We start from the raw sequence: 7747 nt of genomic DNA on the forward strand, positions 1-7747 counted from the left end.
TGTACTCCTGGACTAGTTATGGCTTTCTGTAGACAGCTTCTCATAGTGAACGCATTTGTGCTACCATACACGTATTCTGATATATGAAAAGTTTTACGAATAGCATTCCATAAAGTGGTTTTTAAATCAAATCGCTTCACCTAAACGCCACGATGCAAACTGAGGTTGTAGCAGCTATATATATATATATATATATATATATAGCTGCTATATATATATATATATATATATAAAGCGCCCGCAGTCCTTGCCAATTTTTTCCATAATTACGGGTAAAAACAAAAAAAAAACGAAAAAAAAAAGTATCGAATGGAGTTCTGGGTTATACAAAGGTCAAAGTTTGAACGGATATGTTTTTTTTCGAACAAAAGATCTCCGCACCCATTTCTATGGCTTGGTGATAACACATAGGCCATTGTCTTCATCAAATAGAACTCTCGTTTAGAACTGCTGCGTGCAACTTAAAGAAATGTTCAAGTTTTTCTGTGGTTAAGAACAAATGTATCTGTTCCCGGTATATAGAATTTCTTGCACTGCGACACTCTACGCGACGCCCTCCACTGTGCGAAATCCAGTCAACATACGGTCGAATATAAGCTGGGATGAGTAGGCACGCGACCTTACACACACACACAATACCCTTGACCCCTACTAAATGCACACAGTATGGGGTCAGAGGTAACCATTAGAACCGCCGAAAGTTGACCAATAACAGTTGTCGAGACCTAGAACCTATCCTTGAAGGAATAGAACACTTCTACTTCTGCCATTACCATCGTATTGATGCTGTGAGGCCATAGGAAACTATTTACTTTCCTCAGACGCCCCAGCCTATGGGAGCAAGCCTTTTGAAGTTCCGTAGAATCAAGAACCTCTATCGCAGCGTTAAACGTATAAGACTATAACAGATACGTTCGCTTCTTAGAATAGGTAATTGCAGCTTTTTAACGGCTTTTGACAAACTGAGCTACGCTAGAAGCTCGGCCTATGGGCCCGTTGTCGTTGATCATTTCCCTTCGCCAATTTGTTATTCTTCGACACTGAAGTCTTCTATACAGCTGAAAAGTGTTTGCGTTTCTAAAAAGGTCCTATAATTTTACTCGAGCACACAAAGTGTTCCTCTTTGAGTTGGGACTGCAGAGAGGCGTAAATAGAGTGAAATAAATATCTGTTTACAAAAGTGATTCTTTTGTACATGTTAGGAAGCTGCAGAATGTGCCCCGGCAAGAACTATACGGCTAATAAATGTAAGTATATCTTTCCTCGAAAGTAATCCAATTCTCTGGTTTAGGACTCGAAAGTAGAAACGAACATGATCGTCAGGGCAAACATGATTTCTGGAACACGGCTAGAAAATTTTCTTTACACTTTTCTATATCAGGCTGCCTTGGCAGCATTTTGAACTCAGCAAAAGTCTCAGTAAAAAAAAAAGAAAATGTTGTCTTCGACATAGCCGTCTTTGGAGTCCGAATTCAAGGCTCAACTTTGGCATTCGAATAGAGTAAAGAACATTTGCAATTACATGAGCGATAAGTAAGTATATTGCTATTCGTTTGACCGATATATAGTATGCACTAGTAGAAACTCGATTTCGATATAAAATATCTAAAAGATGAATTAACTGCCCATAAGAATGTAGAGAGTAAAAAAAAAAGTCAGATAAATCCCGTACATAAATGTAACGAAGAAAATCCTTCGGCTGCGTTAAACTCTGATGCCCATAAGACACATAATATCTGAAAATACATCCAGAAGGCAATGGACGAATGCGATGCAACGAACCAATTTTTGGAACTGGTAAAGTGTACAAGACGTTATGTATTACATGATACTATCATATACTAATATTAAGTTCTTTCGAAGTTCTCAAAGGTCTTAACTAGCGTTTTTTAGATATCCATATAGATAGACAGGTAAGGCCATAAGCCAATTTAGGTAAAGCTGAAATACGAAATTTGGTTGCACAAGCACTGTAAAGATGCACACGTATATATATAAATGGAGACTTAGTGACACTTACGTCATAGAGAAAGCCCAGATGGATCGACATTACGTCATTAAGACACTACTGAAAAACTAAGAACACCCTTGATCTGTACATCGTATAGCGCAAACGTATCTAGCGGAGAATCTCCTGTTGGCAAGATCCCATTATGAGTACTAACACAGCCGCTTAAGTGGAAGATTTCGCAAGAACTAGTTCTGCTTTACGCCAGAGTATTCGAACGTAAAAGTAAATCTCCGATATGAGGAGCTCGATCTTCTACTGGACCTTGCCTTGACAGGGCTTGAAAGAAAAACCGAAGCACTTTCGAATCAATATTCGCGTGTCCCTAAATAGTCTATCGTATAATCTTTGCATTGAATTGTTACAAACCTCGTAGTCCTTCCCTTGGAATCAGCGCTGCTCTATTACTCTAAACTGCAAATATTAAAAGCTTTGAACTTTACATTCAGTACAGCCATTAGGCAGTATTCCTTTTTGGCTAGTATCAAAGTGCCGTTGGCGAACAACCGTCAACGTTTTTCCTCGTATTTATTTGCAAATCAACACGTACATCGATGCAGCCTACTGGCTATATAACTGGCCTCTGCTAACGAATATCCAACAGATTATTTACTTCAGAAATCACATCTATGAAAGGAATGGTGCACCCTAATTCGGAGCGGAAAATTACTGATCGTGGCATTAGACGACAGTTCTTAGTCAGTGAACACCGACGGGCTTTTTTCCAATATCCGATTTATTCTTAGCCTCAAGCATAGAACATCAGAGCTACAACCTCGTAATCTATGAGAAAAACACTGCAATTTGCTCAAAGAAGATACATGATTTCCATAGCGGATCCGTTTGTTTGCCAAACGTCTTCTTCCACCTCGGCGTAATGATTCATTTATGACGAAGTTAATTTTAAAGTATAGTTTGAGGTGATCCTAAAATCACTATGGGGATACCGATTCTATCTTGTATATGTTCTCAAACTGGAATTCAGCATGCCGCTATAAATTCAACAGATCATGCTACAGAGCCCAAACAGGTTTGATCAATGACCTATAAAGAAAGGCAATTCACTCACCACTAACCACGGTGTCCGCTCTTCGAATCCACGCTTATTCAAAAGGATTTCAAAATGACCATTGCTTTCGATAATCTTTCATACCATAGACATCGCTTGTTCTTTATTCTCATAGTGGAAAGATTTATAATTTAAGACATTCCTTCTGTGACTGTGAAGCACCCCGCGCCAGCCTTCCAGCATAAATCCTCAGGTGGTTAGATTTAAGGTGATATACTCGACGGAAATCTAGCTAATTGGAAACGTTTTACTGCTTGGGTAGATCTATTTGACATATAATTTTACCATTTCGTTATTGTCAAGCGGTACTGTTGTAAACGGACTTTAACATGAGGTACATTGCTTCGTTGTTCTTTACTTCTCCTACGAATTCTATCTCATTGTAGTATCTGCGTGGTTACTTTGTAGCGTTTGTTCACTAATAGCAAAGCATACGGTGCAAAGTAAATGGCCTCAGTCCTTCTCCAAGTGGCTACGTCTTGTTGCTGCGATTTAAATAGTGTCTGTTTTTTATGGAAGCATAATTCCTTTTACGAATGCGTAGGTAGAAAGCAGAGGCTTTCGGTTTCGTCTTAAAGCTTCCATCTGCCGTACCAGACTCCAGGCAAACATAATCTGCCTCCGCTTCACATATCTGGAAAGGTGTTTTCAATGAGAAAGTAGCCTTTAAAAAATAAGACTAGTCTCTCGAGGGACGAACTGTGTTAGACTATAAATTAAAAGCACTTCGACTCGCCTGAACGTGAGGTCCGCTATTCTTGATATTACGCCAGCCAGACTGTTTTTGAGGAAGCATTATTGACGCCCGACATCGATGGGCTCTTCGTTTCGATTTGTTTTATTCGATTTACAAGAAATGCTTTCTACGGGCAAAACGCAAATCCAATGCACGACCGAGGAATTTTCAAGTTGATTAGTTACCATCTCTTTAACCATCATCATCAATTCCGCGCTAACAAGTTTCCAAAAGGCCAATACGCTTGTGCCTCGACGTGCAAGTTTAATGTATTGGCGAATAGTTCATCCCTTTGCTACCACTGAGTTCATTGTGCAAGGGTTCATTGTTTTCCTCAAAAGACTTCGAACTTTACTGGATCCGGAGCCCAGTTTTTTTGTCCGTTATTTTTTCATTGGTTCAATTGTTTCTAAATGAGACATCCCGTGATCCAAGCAAAATCGATGATTTGAAAACATTTGTTTTCGTTTTTTTTTTTTTTTTTTTTTATATTCCTAAAGAGCGATCTAAAGAGATCCTAAAGCCAAAAAATGTATCCAGTTCTTCTGAACGCGTTAGCCATGTGTTTAGTTCTAGTTCTACGTTTTCACATAAAACTCACCGAACTTTTGTTTTTCGATACTGAACTTACATTTAATATTAAATCATCCATTTAGATAAGATTCGATATATTTTTTCTCCTTGCCAAGTTTCGACTCTAAATGAAAGCTTCGATCCTTTGTTTGAATTCAAGTGAGCTACTTCATACTCGTACATTCGAAGTGGTGCTCCGTGGACTCACTATCAATCGGACAAACAATTGCGTCGCTCCGACATGATCTAATCACTCTGCAGCATAGAATGAATATATCCTGCTTGCAAAGAAAGCACAATTCCGCTGTTGGCAGCTAACATTGTGCCGTTTAATACTTGGCTGAGACTCGCGTTAAAAAAAGAAAAAAAAAACTATTCATAAATCAACATAAACCGGAGGATAAACACCCGACTTAGGTAACCTCGATCAAATCGTTGCGCTTAGCTACTAGAGAAAATCCCAGGTGTTTGATTCAAACGGAATGGAAATGCTTGTAATTTCGTACACAATTTGCACCAGCATCAATGGAGCTGCAAAAAAGTAGAAATTTTTTAAAAATTACGAAGCTAGTAACACTGGGCTCAGTGGCTCCACATAAACATTTGCCATTGTCAAGGCTAAGCCAAGCTGTGACAGTTTGCTCAGACGCTGAATGGACATTCAGGTAATCTTATTAGTTTCTGCCCTAGAACACATCAATAACAAAATGTTTTCCTGCACCGCTTTTATCGACGACAGGCTCTTATTTTCGTTTATCCTGTATTTGTTTTGTATTTTAATACTACTTGGATGAACTAGCCTAATTACAACATCACAATCCTGATTTTTGTTCATTATAACAGATACATTTATTGGCAAACTTAATTATAAATATAAAATACGTGTTATCATATTATTACTTCTGAATATTGCTTAGTGTGTTTTTGTGCTACTTCTTTGCACCCGCTTACCGTTTCGTTGCCGATTGATTTTTTTCTCCTTAACATCATCACCGTCCTCGTATATTTTCTCAAATTAAGTTGATGTCATAAATAGCTGACATTTAGTGTAAGATTCTACCTTTTTTTTACTGTCCCCGCCAGATGTTCTCTTTTACTCAAAGTTACAAATGAAACACTTAAGTCGTTAAGGTTGCCGACGAAGAACTCTTCGATCTTCTGCTACGTAGCAGCACTTAATGACATGTTTCTTCAGTGTTTCTACCGACATTTCGTACTATAGGCAAACCTGAACGGTACAAAGACGTCTCAAATAAACGTAAGGCATTTTCGAAGAGCTGTTACCATTTCCTGAACTTATTGATATACTTCTGAATTTTAAGAATCGCTGCCTGCTAAATGATGAACGCTTACATCTGAGATGGTGTTGCCTTCAGCTGCTGTTTTGGTCCTGATTGGCTTTATTAGTGTCATCCTTAGGTCTGATGTTGCATCAGCTTTAATTACATCTGATACGGGTATTGGTGTACAGCTCATGATTTAGTCTGTGCTTTCATGTACCCCCAAGTAAGCACTGGTGTGGGAATTTGCCATTTGAAATCAATTGTCTAGGTGACAAGCTGATTCAACGTGAGAAACGTCGTGCCTACACTGGAAGTTGGCCATATTCCAGCTATTTAACTTCTATCTACTAGCATGCGGCATGTACGACGTCTATCAACTACGTTACATCGACCTGAACGCTCCGCTGCACTTAATTATTAAGTGTCTGTCTAGCTGCAAATATACACCCGTTTTGCGAAGTAGTCAATCAAATTCCGGTAGCTTGCATTACCTATTTAGAAACCTAGAATATCCCGTCCTGGCACCGAAGTTACTTCCTGTCGACATAAATCTGCGATAAAAACACCTGTACGCTATTACAAAACTTCATTAGCTCGTTTTTGACTATAAGTGAAGTACTGTAGCATGAGATAACTGCGGCATGTCATTCATAGCAGATCGAACTTCATCTATCTGACTACGGCCTTCACGTATTTTATCCATTGCCGATAATCGTATAAATTGGTCTGATTTGCAGGTACATCAACACGTATTTAGGACTACGCTAATTATCTACTACAGTATGTAAGTTAGCACGCTTGTGTTTGAAGGAGAACGCCGATTTTAAGTCATGACGATGAATGAACAATAAGAGTACCGGTAGGTATTAGTACCGGTAGAGCCTATTTGCTTTTACCTTATTATTATGATTACCTTATTATGCTTACCTTTTTATTATGATCACAGGCCGACTGAGCACTAATGTTGATGCTAACAGCTTGTGGCCAACTAAGTCGTTCAAGAAACGTAAGAAAAAAAGGAAGGCAACAATGTATATAACAATAGCTTCTCACTTTTCATCCACTTTATATATAATAGTTCAAAGGGGGTTCCTAGCCATTACCGCTCCATCATCAATCGTGTTTCTAGATACGCCGTGTCTATCGTAGTATGGATAGAAGCAAATATTGTTCATAAAACTGGTTTGGTAGACGCATACATTTACCGCTGGCAAAGCATATAATAAGCTCTACAAGAGTGAAGAAACGCCTGGACTCTTCGCCATGTGACGCTTTGTAGCATAAATCGGGGCTACTATAGTATCACACGCTGAACATACATGTCGCCACCAACAGTGTCGTCGATTCAAGCCTTTAGGATAGCTTTCTGACTGGTAAACAAGAACATGAACCTGAATTTTTGGCGCGACGGGATCCTCATAGCTGGGGGTATAGTTCAGTCAACTAGAACTGATTGGAAACCGTTTTGTCGTATTCGAAATTATCCGAGCCCATATATGTGCAATCTTCATTTGTCTTACGCACAATCGATAGACACTGGTCAAAAATTACCTATTTAATTCGTAATACGATTCGTAAATGTTTTCATCCCAGTAATTATAATACCATTATTCTTAGGGATTCTTGTAATACGAACGTTTTGCGTCAACCTGAGTAATGCTAAAAACGTGGAAACGTTTTTAGCATTACTCAGAATTTTCTATAGGTCAACGTGCTTATCATTTTCGTCTTGACTGTTCAACTTGTACCTAGAAAAATAGTTAAGCAAAAAACGCGTTTACTTCTTGGACCCATATAACAAGCAGAGATGTGTTTTTCAGCCACATAGAGTTGCTGATTTTCTTTGAATTAGAACAACATGGCTCCCAAGTACTGCTTATTTCCTTACAATTATTCAATTGAACCACTGCTTCGATAAATACCCATTAATATCACATGGAGTCCACTTTTTTTTTTGCCCTTAACACTTGCGACTTTTTCTCCCAAAGCAGTACTAAGCATAGCACCGTCTAGTTGACGTGTGTGTGATATATGCACGTAACTGACCAAATATAGCTATATATGCATAGTGTTCTTGA

The sequence above is a fragment of the Varroa destructor genome, unplaced genomic scaffold, assembly GCF_002443255.2.
Source record: "Varroa destructor unplaced genomic scaffold, Vdes_3.0 BEIS01000001.1, whole genome shotgun sequence".
NCBI classification, from domain to species: Eukaryota; Metazoa; Arthropoda; class Arachnida; order Mesostigmata; family Varroidae; genus Varroa; species Varroa destructor.